The sequence below is a fragment of the Mixophyes fleayi genome, chromosome 1 (genome assembly GCF_038048845.1).
Source record: "Mixophyes fleayi isolate aMixFle1 chromosome 1, aMixFle1.hap1, whole genome shotgun sequence".
NCBI lineage: Eukaryota > Metazoa > Chordata > Amphibia > Anura > Limnodynastidae > Mixophyes > Mixophyes fleayi.
The window spans coordinates 455,826,546-455,842,972 of NC_134402.1; the positions used below are offsets into that span (position 1 = coordinate 455,826,546).

Consider the following 16,427-nt stretch of genomic DNA (forward strand, 5'->3'; position numbering starts at 1 on the left):
AAGCCCAGGGATTAGAGAGGTGCTCCTTAGAAAGATTTTATTGTCTATCTAATCTACCTTATTAATATGTAATGTTTCTTTAGTTATCATAACAACTACTAATCTTTAAATGGTAATGTATGTTTGTAAAGCTTGATACATTATAGGTACTTTGCTATAGTTGTGCTTCCTCTCCTCTTTTAGACACCACCTTGACCCCTCATTTACCTCACCCTTTATGATTAACAAAAGAATAAACACCAAACATCAGAACCAACTACACATAATTAGAGATCCTCAGACTCGGTTCCCCGAGAACCGATCATACTGGAACTTAGAAGATCCGAGCTGGCTCGGTAGTTTTGCGAGCTTTCGGATTTGAAAACGAGGCAAAACGTCATTGTTACGTCGTCGGATCTCGGGAGTTTTGGATTCCTTTTTAAGCTCCAACATAACGGTGGGTGTGAGGGCCCAAGGACAATTCCATCTTGCACCATTTTTCTTTCCTGCCACTGCTGTGTGACAATGTGTCCTAGATGTGGTAGGAACTGCCGTGTGTTTGTGTCATTGCTCTGTCGCTTACCATCCAGCCAGGTCGCTGCAGTATTTGTCCGAAAGTGTATGAAAATAATATTGTGATCTGTGAGGTGGTCAAAATTGACTGCAAATGACTTGAAATTAGTGTTATTGAGGTTAATAATAATGTAGGGGGGGGAGGGGAGAGCAAAATTATGTGATTTTTTGCATATTTTAGGATTTTTTCTAAAAAATACAAAACCAAAACACACGAGGACGGTTTTGCCAAAACCGAAACCAAAAGCGAAGCTAATCCTGATTCAAAGCCAAAACCAAAACCAGTTCACGGGGGTCAGTGAGCATCTCTACACATTATACAAAGTAACACTACATCTTACACGATACAAGGTTCTGTGTCCCTGTTACACAGCTCATAGTGAGTATTATACAACACTTGTTACAGCGAGGAACCAGAGTCTCCCTGGTGGCATCGGTGAGGGCTCCAGGTAACGCTGGCTTGTGTATGACCCCGGTGGGTGACATAATGGAGACTGTCCCATCCTACACACCCCATCATTCATCCATCTCTTTACAACCTGACGGCTGGATGGAGCACAGGGCGTTAAGGGGGAAATGACACATTTTCACCAGCTCCACATTCCATCCTGTCTCCTGGGGGCCATCAGCTCCCATCAGTCACCGGCCCCTCTACATCAAAGCTCTCATTATGGCTGTCCTTTCACTGAGCCTCTGACTCATACACATGAACTTGAAAGTGAAAGGAGACCGTTAACCCTTTCACAGGCAGAGCGCCCCCACCGAGGGGCATAAGAGCATTAACCCTTCACATCCTAGTCTGCAATAACTCCTGCACCCACATCCAGAAAACTCCTGTACACAGCAGAGGGTGGGATATATAGTGCGCAGAACTCCGTTACATGGAGATTAGACCAGGAGTAGATTATTGAGGGTACTTATCTTACTAGGTAACAAAATGTGAATAAATGTTTGTGTCAGTAACCTCAGTACACGCTGTCACTAGCACAGAGACTGCACTATATACTGAGATAAAAACTATTCTACACAATATTAAAGTACACCTGTCTGCCACATACACTGGTATGAGGAACAAGCCTATCAATTCACTAGGAACCAGTGACATCACTGAGACATGTGCCTATCACATCACTAGGAACCAGTGATATCACTGAGGCAACAGCCAATCACTTTGTTAGGACCCAGTGGCATCACTCAGGCATGAACCTATCACATTACTAGGAACTAGTGACATCACTGAGGCAACATCCAATCACTTTGTGAGGACCCAGCGACATCACTGAGGCATGAGTCTATCACATCACTAGGAACCAGTGACATCACTGAGGCAACATCCAATCACTTTGCTAGGACCCAGTGGCATGACTCAGGCATGAGCCTATCACTTCGATAGGAACCAGTGACATCACTGAGGCAACAGCCAATCGCTTGCTAGGACCCAGTGATATCACTGACGCATAAGCTTATCCCTTCACTAGGAATCAGTGATATCCCTGAGGCAACAGCTAATCGCTTGCTAGGACCCAGTGACATCACTGAAACATGAACCTATCACTTCACTAGGAACCAGTGACATCACTGAGGTATGAAGCCCACGTGTTCTTCATGACTAATTTTGAAAATCTTCCATGATGATCAATCTACCATTACAAAACACACAGAGATATGACCATCGCTGCTTTCAAGCAACGTATTTTTGTTGTTACATTTTCTATTTGTGAATTGATAGCCTGCATTGTTATAAAGTGCCTCGTGCCTCAATGATATCACTGGTTCCTCAGAAATCATGGCTCAGCCTCAGTAATAGGGCCAGTCGCACTTAATGCAGTGGTCACAGAGTGTTAGTAGTAGAAATTTTTGCAGCACATTGTATTATATCACTTTGGATGCTGCTTCCTTCTCTTTCCCCCAGACATGTCATCATAGGATCTAGTGGTCCAGGCTTCCAGTAGGGCACTGCCCCAACACACTTATATTATTCATATACTATAAAAACAGGGAGTCGAGCAGCTGGTTCACATCTAGACTGCGTTTAGAAAGTAATTATCCTTTGTTCATAATGGAAAGAAAAGAAAGTGTTTATTTAAACTTTCCCTTCACTAAAGTTTTAAATGTAACAGATTAAGGGCTGGCGACTGCCAGGCAGTCAGGATGTGGCGTCACGCCTAGCGTAGTAGGGCGATACAACTCTTCTCTGCTCTGAAACAGCAAAGAAGAATATAATAATGATCAATATCTTAATCTACAACAGCTCGAGATAATCTGAAATTTCATCAGTTTTGTCTTTGATCGAATTTCACCGACTCGATGGCCACAAACATGTTCCCAGCGCAACCATTAATAGACTCCGATTAAAATTTGCATTCGCTGTTTGCAGTTCGTCATTCTCCGTTTGCTGATCGCGTTTGCTGTTCATTCTATTCATTCTAAAACTAGTGTATTTTTTTGTTATTGTTGTTAAACACTATTTAAATGAACCATTTAATTATTTCAAGAAATAAAAAGTTCACATTCAATTCAATACACCATTATATATATATATATATATATATATATATATACACATTTTAGCTGGAGCATCTTTGTGTGTCTGTGGCTGACATGATATCATCCTGACATTTCTATCCCGGCTGTTTTTTAGGTCTTGGTTTATCTAAATATACATTTGACAATAAGAAAAATGCTGTAAATAGGCTTATTATCTAAGAACTGTGATGCTGCTTTGCTAACGTTGTTTTTTTATTTATGCAATAAACAAACATCAATAAAACATATTGAAAAAGCCTTGCACAATAAACAAGTATATATTATGCATTTCTTATGCTATGCAACAAGATGACAACTGTGATATAAACTCCTTATATAAACAAAATAGACCTCCAGCGTTGTAACCAAACCCCCAAACCCGCATCTACCCCCCCTCTAACCAGACCGCCAGCGTACATTTCTTCCACTGTAGTTGTAACATAAATATAATGCATCAGATTGTTTCCATATATACAAGATCCTCTAAAGTCTGACATGTGGCGAACTTTCTACAACGTACATGTCATAGAGCGCTCCGTGTAGTTTACAGACCTCCTGAACTGAGTATATGACAAACAGTCCCCATAGAACACACAATAGCATCTATAGAACACATATATATTAAAGCACGTACAGAACACATATAATACAGCACGTACAGAACACACATGCGATATGCTATATACACCCTAGGTCTGTGTCCTACTTACCCCTGGCTGTACCTCTTTCAGCACAGAACACTGTGCACTATGTCAGATACATGTTTTCTGCAATCCCCGGGACTAATAAAATCTAAGAGCAGCACTTCATGACAGGTTTTTCCAGGCTCCCTCGCTGCCTAGGCCGGATCCTCCTAAATATTTAGAGAGAGCCTGGGAAACTGTCTCAGCTGGGGCTACTGCGGCCACCTCTGATACCGGGGCCGCTGGCACTAATCGGACATGAAGTCTACAGAGAGCCGCAGTCCGAGCTGTGGGTTAGAGTCTGTGACTTCATAGATGGTCTGACCCATCTTCCATGTACACACTGAACAGAACCAGGGAAATCAGTAATAAACTGGACACGAATCGATAAGCAGAGCGCTATGGAGCATGCTGGCGCTATGTAAATAAATGATAATAATAAATGCGCTCTTGGCATTTCCTCAGGGGTCTGTAATTACGTTTTGGGACACCCCTATCACGTCACGCCTGTTGGGGTTCCAAATGGAGAATACTCTTTCGAGGAATCTTTCACCACTAGGAGCATCTGCGGGGCATTACCTACAGTTGTGGCTGCCCCAAGCATTGAACGTGAGGACACCCTAAAATCTGTGCACCCCACATGTTCAGGCCCCATTATCCAAGACCCCTCCTGCGTTATTTTTTTTGCAAAATTCAAGTAGCAAAAAATAAATAAAATAAAAGAAGTGTTTCTAGTTGGCCTATGTGGTGAAGGAAGCCCGGGCACAAGGATTGTTAATTCCAGGTAAATAAGGGAAAACATGACAGTCAGGATTTGGGGGTGATATTATGGGTTCACCAATTGCACCCAATGTGCCGCTCACAGTTGATTCTAATGACAACTCCAGATGGGTAACTTCAATCTACGCAGGTAATCAGCGTTTACATGGTGATATCTTTCTGACCAGTGTCCAATATGACCAGTTATTAATGGATTAAGCTCCTGTTAGAGCGCAGATCATCTCAAGTCGAATGATGTCACATTATATATTACATTGTATATCACATTATATCATATTATACCATATTGACTCATATTGCATCAAGTAATATTAAGTAGCATCTCATAATATAACATTACATCACCTAACATACCACTGAAACACATTAAGCATCACCAAAGCAGGAGTCATACTGTGCCGTCAGTCTGAGAGTCTTGCATGCCATGTTTTCCACCATTGAACGCTACACGTATTATAACCGTGGGTGTGAGTCAATGAGCTGGACAGTGATGACTGATCGATCGTCTTCCCTACCTATAAGTCACGGTAATAACATGTTACTGTAATGTTACAGTCTGTCAGCTCTGTTCCCGTGATTAGTAATGATATATTGAGAGGTTTGTTGTGCCGGGAAATTGATCTATTTCTACTTAGAGAGACGGGAAGTCGGTGAAGGTCAATTAAAAATGGAGGCGGAAATTCAGCAAAAACACAAAAAAAAAGAAATTACGATTGTCCAAAAAGGCACAAAGCCAAAACTCCAGTCCTCAGCCAGATAACGCAACTTCAGATAACATTTTAGTCTAAAATTAACATTGGCAAAGATCATGACTTCCCTTCCATAAGAACATAAAACAAGATAGAGGCTTTTTAGGGCAATTCTCTGACTAAAATACATTAAAACATATTGGCCTTGGGACAGAATTTGATATAACTGCTTACTACAAGTGTTCTGTATTATATTGTTTATATAGAGCAAGAGTGTGGGGGGCCGACAACATGGTGTCCAGGGGACAGAGGTGACCTAACAGGACACATATATAGAGCCAGAGTGTGGGGGGCCGACAACAAGGTGTCCAGGGGACAGAGGTGAACTAACAAGACACATATATAGAGCCAGAGTGTGGGGGGGCCGACAACAAGGTGTCCAGGGGACAGAGGTGAACTAACAAGACACATATATAGAGCCAGAGTGTGGGGGGGCTGACAACAAGGTGTCCAGGGGACAGAGGTGACCTAACAGGACACATATATAGAGCCAGAGTGTGGGGGCCGACAACAAGGTGTCCAGGGACAGAGGAGACCTAACAGGACACATATATAGAGCCAGAGTGTGGGGGGCCGACAACAAGGTGTCCAGGGGACAGAGGTGAACTAACAAGACACATATATAGATCCAGAGTGTGGGGGGGCTGACAACAAGGTGTCCAGGGGACAGAGGAGACCTAACAGGACACATATATAGAGCCAGAGTGTGGGGGGCGACAACAAGGTGTCCAGGGACAGAGGAGACCTAACAGGACACATATATAGAGCGAGAGTGTGGGGGCCGACAACCAGGTGTCCAGGGGACAGAGGTGACCTAACAGGACACATATATAGAGCCAGAGTGTGGGGGGCCGACAACCAGGTGTCCAGGGACAGAGGAGACCTAACAGGACACATATATAGAGCGAGAGTGTGGGGGCCGACAACCAGGTGTCCAGGGGACAGAGGTGACCTAACAGGACACATATATAGAGCCAGAGTGTGGGGGGCCGACAACCAGGTGTCCAGGGGACAGAGGTGAACTAACAAGACACATATATAGAGCCAGAGTGTGGGGGCCGACAACAAGGTGTCCAGGGACAGAGGAGACCTAACAGGACACATATATAGAGCGAGAGTGTGGGGGCCGACAACCAGGTGTCCAGGGGACAGAGGTGACCTAACAGGACACATATATAGAGCCAGAGTGTGGGGGGCCGACAACCAGGTGTCCAGGGGACAGAGGTGAACTAACAAGACACATATATAGAGCCAGAGTGTGGGGGGGCTGACAACAAGGTGTCCAGGGGACAGAGGTGACCTAACAGGACACATATATAGAGCAAGAGTGTGGGGGGCCGACAACATGGTGTCCAGGGGACAGAGGTGACCTAACAGGACACATATATAGAGCAAGAGTGTGGGGGGCCGACAACATGGTGTCCAGGGGATAGAGGTGAACTAACAGGACACATATATAGAGCCAGAGTGTGGGGGGGCTGACAACAAGGTGTCCAGAGGACAGAGGTGACCTAACAGGACACATATATAGAGCCAGAGTGTGGGGGCCGACAACAAGGTGTCCAGGGGACAGAGGTGACCTAACAGGACATATATATAGAGCGAGAGTGTGGGGGGGCGACAACAAGGTGTCCAGGGGACAGAGGTGACCTAACAGGACACATATATAGAGCCAGAGTGTGGGGGGCCGACAACATGGTGTCCAGGGACAGAGGTGACCTAACAGGACATATATATAGAGCGAGAGTGTGGGGGCCGACAACCAGGTGTCCAGGGGACAGAGGTGAACTAACAAGACACATATATAGAGCGAGAGTGTGGGGGGGCGACAACAAGGTGTCCAGGGGACAGAGGTGACCTAACAAGACACATATATAGAGCCAGAGTGTGGGGGGCCGACAACATGGTGTCCAGAGGACAGAGGTGACCTAACAGGACATATATATAGAGCCAGAGTGTGGGGGGCCGACAACATGGTGTCCAGGGGACAGAGGTGACCTAACAGGACACATATATAGAGCCAGAGTGTGGGGGCCGACAACAAGGTGTCCAGGGACAGAGGTGACCTAACAGGACACATATATAGAGCAAGAGTGTGGGGGGCCGACAACATGGTGTCCAGGGGATAGAGGTGAACTAACAAGACACATATATAGAGCCAGAGTGTGGGGGGGGCTGACAACCAGGTGTCCAGGGGACAGAGGTGAACTAACAAGACACATATATAGAGCGAGAGTGTGGGGGGGCGACAACAAGGTGTCCAGGGGACAGAGGTGACCTAACAGGACACATATACAGAATGCTCCATGGAACTGGTGACAGTATAATATCTGTACTGCACTTAGGGGCCTGTTCATTATAGGGCAAAAAGACCCAAACAGATAGAGGTCACTGCCCGCAACAGCAGCGATGGCTGCCCCATCATGGCTGCCCGTGTACCTCCACAATCCTCGTTCTCTTACCGTCATCTCAGGATGGAGATATCAGAAGAAAATATTAGGAAAATGTTTCTTGTGGGGTTTTTAATATTTTTTTCCAATGGTCAATATTTTTTTACATATTTTTATCTATATTTTTTATAAATATTTATTTATTCACCTAGTGTTAATTAACCAACTAACTAACTAACTAACTAACGACTCCGGCCTTTCATTCTAATGGAGCATGTATGAGCCGGATAGCCGGGTCACGTATGCTCATTACCCTTCACACCGGCCTACCAAGGGTGGCAAATTAGGATATTCACCGGGTCTCTCCGGTGAAGGCTTCCCCATTTTCGCAGCGGTATCTCAAGATGGTAACAGCAGAGGATATTAGAAGAAGAAAAACAATGCTTAATTTAAATAAAGCCTTTTTTTCTATTCGGAACACCTGCAAACTAAGTGTTTTTTTTTATTTATTTAGTTTAACATTATTTTATTATTATTATTATTATTATTATTATTATTATTATTATTAATATTATTATTATTATTATTTTTATAAGTGGAATTGGAAGCACAAGTGAGAACCTCCAGTTCTGTTGCACATGTGTGTGCCAGAAAGCCGGAACACCCGTGTCCAGAGGCTATGGTAGAGGGGACAGAGCCCGTATTGTAGAGGCTGCAGGGTAAGATGGTATCGGGGGAGCTGGGGAAGATGAACGAGGCGATATATGAACAAGGCGATATATACAGACTACGTGTGATAATACCCAGCGTCTCGTTACATCAGAGGCTACAGACCGCAGTGTCTGGATTACGTCCAGCTCTGCAGCGTCTGCTGTGACGCTAGTATTGTTCTACTAATTCCTATTAATTACAAGACTGTTCCTTGTAAATATAAGAATCACACAGCAGAATCTTTATCATCCAGCCCCCCCTCCCCCACTTGTGCCCACTTGGCCCCCGGGTCATCCACTTATAGGGCGCACGACATAAACCATAGAAGAGACCTGCACAGTCCACAGACCTGTGAGATCAGTGTAACTTTATATATCGGCTGCTTCCAGCCATTCAGGGAAACTCGCTATTTACTATGGAAACTTCACACATTTTACCGGTCCCCAAAGAGACCCTGCAAATAGACTGGGGCTTGTCAGAGCCGTGTGCCGGCCAGGCACTAATACTTTCCTATATCCGTCTAATGCTATTATAAACGTGAAACACCAAGCGTGGAACACAATGAGATAACGCCACGTCTGTTACAGACTGGTTTCCACAGTCTGGGGGGGGCAGCAGGGAATACGGCTCAGCGTAAATAGACATTAAGGGGCTGATGGTGCGATGGGCGTGCGCCAGTTTCTGATGCGTAAAATACGCAAAAAATTCACCCGACATGCCCAGAAAACCAGCCCCACGCCTGACACTTGCAACTGGCACCTGGAGAGATGGGGAGGGGTCTTCTAACGCAGACCAAGTACTGTACTGTAAAGGCATGTCCGCATGTACACCTGCTACGAGACGGTGATGATGATGACTTGTTGCAAGCCTGAAGCATAAGCTGCTAATGTGGAGGGCGGACGTGTCTGGAGATGTGCACAGTTCTGTATAAGGACAGACATACAAACCTTGTAAGTACCCTTTGTTATGTCCATTTTGCAGTCAACAGATACAACGTGAATATCCCCCCTAGGACGTGGATCCCTTGTAGACCCAAACTGCAGACCTATTAACAAACACTGTAACGCTACTGAAACACTAAAGCAGTTTCACATACAGAGATATTAACGATAGCAAGAAAAGACCTTTCTCAGACAAAAAAAGAGTTTTCGCTGGAGTTACGGCTTCTCCCTATTTATCACCGAGTATCGCCTGTGACAGCATTGCAGTCTCTTCGGTGAACAGATGTTTCATCTGCTTAGCAAAAGGAGAATTATAAGAACCATCTCTGTCTCATCGCTATCTCCATCTTAGGACAGCGATGGTACTGGAAGCGTCAGAATCCTCCGATTCCATCACATTTTTTTCTCCGTATTTTTTTAAAAAATGTATTTTAATTTTTTTTAAGCGAAAATGGATGTCCAAGTCCAGGTTTCCAGTTCCAGTGCGCATAGGCGAGCCGGCAAGGTGTGTAACACATGCCCAGTTAGATCCAAGACTGACTGGAGAAGCAGAAAGACTTCTACTGCTACAAGTGAGGACCAACGGAGAGCGCCACTCAGATGTCCCGCTCACAGTGTAATGGTGCAGTGATAGGAAGTTTTCTATCTCTGTGATAAGCAAACATATAAAACTAATCCTATCACTACCTAATAATAAATAGGAGAGAAGCGATGCGGAGATCTACAATGAAACTGACCTTGAGAGGCACGAGGATATTACATATAACATATATTCTGGATTACACTTCTGCACTCAGAGTAATCTTCACTGTCACGTTAACATTTTACATATATAAACTGGAAGCACTCATGAACCTTTCAGTCTTCACCAGAAGATATAATTCTATCTTGTATAATGCAGCGATTTCTCAGTATTTACATATAATTAAGAGGTTCTCTGACTCTAAGCCTTGGCCTGTGTCTGTGCCAGGCCAGATGCCATATTCTCCTGCAGGACAAACGTCCAGGCGGACGCGGAAACGGACGCAGGAAGGTGCCAGGTGACATCACGTTCTAGATGACCTCATTGTTTATTAGGTAACAAGAAAAAGCTTTTTGGAGAGTCTCAAACTGTCCCTGATTTTTATAGTTTGTAGTAAAATGTATTTACTTGTCGTTGGAAGCGATTATCCCTGACCATGAGGCTCAGTTCCAAAACACAAAAACACATTCTCAATATCACACATGCTGGGTCTGATTCATTAAGGAACCTAAATGCCGATACGTGAAGTATTTTGTGTTACATTGTTCTGCACGTGCTCAGTAATGAACTAGAAAACGTTAGAACATCCGATTCATCTTCAAGCGCAAAGGGCACTTACTACATGCGACGATTTTTGGGGTGGAATTGGAAGGGGACAGGGTGTATGCACGAAGTCAATGCGCAGTCAGGGCGCGCCAAGCTATAGCGCACACAGCAGTGTCTGATTCAAGCTTTAATTTTCTCTAAGATACGAGATATTCTGTAGTATCACCTGCACCAGCTACAGGTGCTGACTACTAGTGATGACGGCTGTGTACGGAAGGTAAAAGATGAGTTTGCAAAAAGTAGCAACAAATATATTTTATGTACAGAAGACATGAATAAAATCCTTGTAAATGTATTGAAGGGAATAAAGAAAAAAACGACTATTATTAACGGGTGACAATAACTGAATTTTTATTTTTCTGTGCGTTCCCCTGGGACGTTAAATTCCACATATGTATTGGACGATTCCCACAGTGTGTTGTGTCTGTCAGAGCAGAGCGCACCTAGACCCGCATTCAACGTGAGGTTTCTTTAGATCCCCTTGTTGAATTTGGTTGTGCTATGTCCGAATTACATGTTTTAACAAAAAAAAAGCAAAATCCATTTTTTTTGCATGCCGTAAGGATTTAGGTCCACTGAGTGTAGGTGCAGCAATTGAATGCCCCCGTTTTCTCAAGGCAGTCTCCTATTTTTCCCCATATTTGTAATTTCGAAATCATGAAAGTCCAGATAAAACTGTATAACAAGAAACAGTTCTTTATAAAGCAAATGGTACTCACAGCTGCACAGACAATGGATCTGTTTGATAAGGCTGAGTGGGTGCCCTACACATATACTTACATGGGATACCGCACACCCTACACATATACTAATATGGGACAACGCACACCCTACACATATACTTATATGGGGTAACACACACCCTACACGTATACTTATATGGGATAACGCACACCCTACACATATACTAATATGGGACAACGCACACCCTACACATATACTAATATGGGACAACGCACACCCTACACATATACTTATATGGGATAACACACACCCTACACATATACTTATATGTGATAACACACACCCTACACATATACTTACATGGGATAACGCACACCCTACACATATACTTATATGGGATAACGCACACCCTACACATATACTTATATGGGATACCGCACATCGTACACATATACTTATATGGGATAACGCACACCCTACACATATACTTATATGGGATAACGCACACCCTACACATATACTTATATGGGATAACGCACACCCTACACATATACTTACATGGGATAACGCACACCCTACACATATACTTATATGGGATAACGCACACCCTACACATATACTTATATGGGATACCGCACATCGTACACATATACTTATATGGGATAACGCACACCCTACACATATACTTATATGGGATAACACACACCCTACACATATACTTATATGGGATAACACACACCCTACACATATACTTATATGGGATAACACACACCCTACACATATACTTACATGGGATAACGCACACCCTACACATATACTTATATGGGATAACGCACACCCTACACATATACTTATATGGGATACCGCACATCGTACACATATACTTATATGGGATAACGCACACCCTACACATATACTTATATGGGATAACGCACACCCTACACATATACTTACATGGGATAACGCACACCCTACACATATACTTATATGGGATAACGCACACCCTACACATATACTTATATGGGATACCGCACATCGTACACATATACTTATCTGGGATAACGCACACCCTACACATATACTTACATGGGATAACGCACACCCTGCACATATACTTACATGGGATAACGCACACCCTACACATATACTTATATGGAATAACGCACACCCTACACATATACTTATATGGGATAACGCACACCCTACACAAATACTTACATGGGATAACGCACACCCTACACATATACTTACATGGGATAACGCACACCCTACACATATACTTACATGGGATAACGCACACCCTACACATATACTTACATGGGATAACGCACAGCCTACACATATACTTACATGGGATAACGCACACCCTACACATATACTTACATGGGATAACGCACACCCTACACATATACTTATATGGGATAACACACACCCTACACATATACTTACAAGGAATAACGCACACCCTACACATATACTTACATGGGATAACGCACACCCTACACATATACTTACATGGGATAACGCACACCCTACACATATACTTATATGGGATAACACACACCCTACACATATACTTATATGGGATAACGCACACCCTACACATATACTAATATGGGACAACGCACACCCTACACATATACTAATATGGGACAACGCACACCCTACACATATACTTACATGGGATAACACACACCCTACAAATATACTTACATGGGATAACACACACCCTACACATATACTTATATGGGATAACGCACACCCTACACATATACTTATATGGGATAACGCACACCCTACACATATACTAATATGGGATAACGCACACCCTACACATATACTTATATGGGATAACGCACACCCTACACATATACTTACATGGGATAACGCACACCCTACACATATACTTATATGGGATAACGCACACCCTACACATATACTAATATGGGATAACACACACCCTACACATATACTTATATGGGATAACGCACACCCTACACATATACTTACATGGGATAACGCACACCCTACACATATACTTACATGGGATAACGCACACCCTACACATATACTTACATGGGATAACGCACACCCTACACATATACTTACATGGGATAACGCACACCCTACACATATACTTATATGGGATAACACACACCCTACACATATACTTATATGGGATAACGCACACCCTACACATATACTAATATGGGACAACGCACACCCTACACATATACTAATATGGGACAACGCACACCCTACACATATACTTATATGGGATAACACACACCCTACACATATACTTATATGGGATAACGCACACCCTACAAATATACTTATATGGGATAACGCACACCCTACACATATACTTATATGGGATAACGCACACCCTACACATATACTTATATGGGATAACGCACACCCTACACATAAACTTATATGGGATAACGCACACCCTACACATATACTTATATGGGATAACGCACACCCTGCACATATACTTACATGGGATAACGCACACCCTGCACATATACTTATATGGGATAACGCACACCCTACACATATACTTATATGGGATAACGCACACCCTACACATATACTTATATGGGATAACGCACACCCTACACATATACTTACATGGGATAACGCACACCCTACACATATACTTATATGAGGTAACGCACACCCTACACATATACTTATATGGGATAACGCACACCCTACACATATACTTATATGGGATAACACACACCCTGCACATATACTAATATGGGATAGCGCATACCCTACACATATACTTATATGGGATAACGCACACCCTACACATATACTTATATGGGATACCGCACATCGTACACATATACTTATATGGGATAACGCACACCCTACACATATACTTATATTGGATAACGCACACCCTACACATATACTTATATGGGATAACGCACACCCTACACATATACTTATATGGGATAACGCACACCCTACACATATACTTATATGGGATAACGCACACCCTACACATAAACTTATATGGGATAACGCACACCCTACACATATACTTATATGGGATAACGCACACCCTGCACATATACTTACATGGGATAACGCACACCCTGCACATATACTTATATGGGATAACGCACACCCTACACATATACTTATATGGGATAGCGCATACCCTACACATATACTTATATGGGATAACGCACACCCTACACATATACTTATATGGGATACCGCACATCGTACACATATACTTATATGGGATAACGCACACCCTACACATATACTTATATGGGATAACGCACACCCTACACATATACTTATATGGGATAACGCACACCCTACACATATACTTATATGGGATAACGCACACCCTACACATATACTTATCTGGGATAACGCACACCCTACACATATACTTACATGGGATAACGCACACCCTGCACATATACTTACATGGGATAACGCACACCCTACACATATACTTATATGGGGTAACGCACACCCTACACATATACTTATATGGAATAACGCACACCCTACACATATACTTATATGGGATAACGCACACCCTACACATATACTTATATGGGATAACGCACACCCTACACATATACTTATATGGGATAACGCACACCCTACTAAAATGTATATGTATATGTGAAGTCACCAGGAAGTCATGTGACCACACAGTAACACAAGACTGTAGGCCACAGACGTCTGGGGTGACTTATATTATCCATTATAACTTAGAGTAGAGTGTGCATTATCCCATGTATTACACATGTTCTCCTAATGAACTGAAAAGCTGACATCAGAACTCACATGCGATAAGCAATGTCATCAGAACTGTCTGTACATATATTATTGAGTAGAGTATATATATAAATATATATACACGCACACACGTATATACATACAGTATTGGTGTCATACATAAGCCGTGATCTCATAAACGAAGCACTGACAACTGATGAACACTTTTATGACTATGGAAATTCCAGGGGTAGTATTGCAAAAGACTTCTAATTTATAAATGCAATCTAAAGTATTGTGATATATTTCAGGCAGAGAATCCCAAGCATACAGATTATAGATCTCATGTACAGAACATACATGTAATGAGGACAGCACATGGTACAGGTATGATGCAGTACACCCCATACACCAGGTAGGTCACACACAATAACAAACCAGCAGCATTACCTTACACAAGTCTAAAGTATACATGTATAACATATATATAACATCTACATACATATATAACATATACACATATATAACATACATACACTCATATATAACATATATATATATATATATATATACATACACCTATACCTGTATATAATGTACTGTACTGTAATACTCACCTTACACCGCTCCAGCTATTATCCGGCCATAAGATCCATGATGTCTCTGGGGTCTCTCACAGGGTGATCTCCTGCCCGGGGGTCTCTGTGTCTATCCCTGGCTGGAGGCGTCAGTCCCGTCCCGGGCCGGGGGTCTGTGCCTCTACCAGTGTCCTGTCCGGGGGTCTCTGTCTCCTGCCCGGGGTCTCTCTCCTGTCCGGGGGTCTCTGTCTCCTGCCCGGGGTCTCTCTCTCCTGTCCGGGGGTCTCTGTCTACTGCCCGGGGGTCTCTCTCTCCTGTCCGGGGGTCTCTGTCTACTGCCCGGGGGTCTCTCTCTCCTGCCCGGGGGTCTCTCTCCTGTCCGGGGGTCTCTGTCTCCTGCCCGGGGGTCTCTCTCCTGCCCGGGGGTCTCTGTCTCCTGTCCGGGGGTCTCTCTCTCCTGCCCGGGGGTCTCTCTCCTGCCTGGGGGTCTCTCTCTCCTGTCCGGGGGGTCTCTCTCTCCTGTCCGGGGGTCTCTGTCTCCTGCCGGGGGTCTCTCTCTCCTGCCCGGGGGTCTCTCTCCTGCCTGGGGGTCTCTCTCTCCTGTCCGGGGGTCTCTGTCTCCTGCCCGGGGGTCTCTCTCCTGCCGGGGGGTCTCTCTCTCCTGCCCGGGGGGTCTCTGTCTCCTGCCCGGGGGTCTCTCTCCTGCCTGGGGGTCTCTCTCTC

At 43.7% G+C, this 16,427-nt stretch overlaps 1 protein-coding gene across 2 annotated transcripts in view; it reads right to left on the minus strand.

Annotated features, from left to right (window-relative positions):
- IL11RA (interleukin 11 receptor subunit alpha) overlaps window positions 1–16,189 on the minus strand; it is a 93,306-nt gene extending 77,117 nt beyond the window's left edge. The window contains exon 1 of one of the 2 annotated variants that reach the window (XM_075187069.1): window positions 15,744–16,189. The gene's annotated coding sequence lies outside the window, so the exon portion shown is untranslated. The remainder of the gene's footprint in view (window positions 1–15,743) is intronic. The other variant, XM_075187052.1, reaches the window with a different exon arrangement.
- Between the last annotated feature and the right edge of the window lie 238 nt (window positions 16,190–16,427).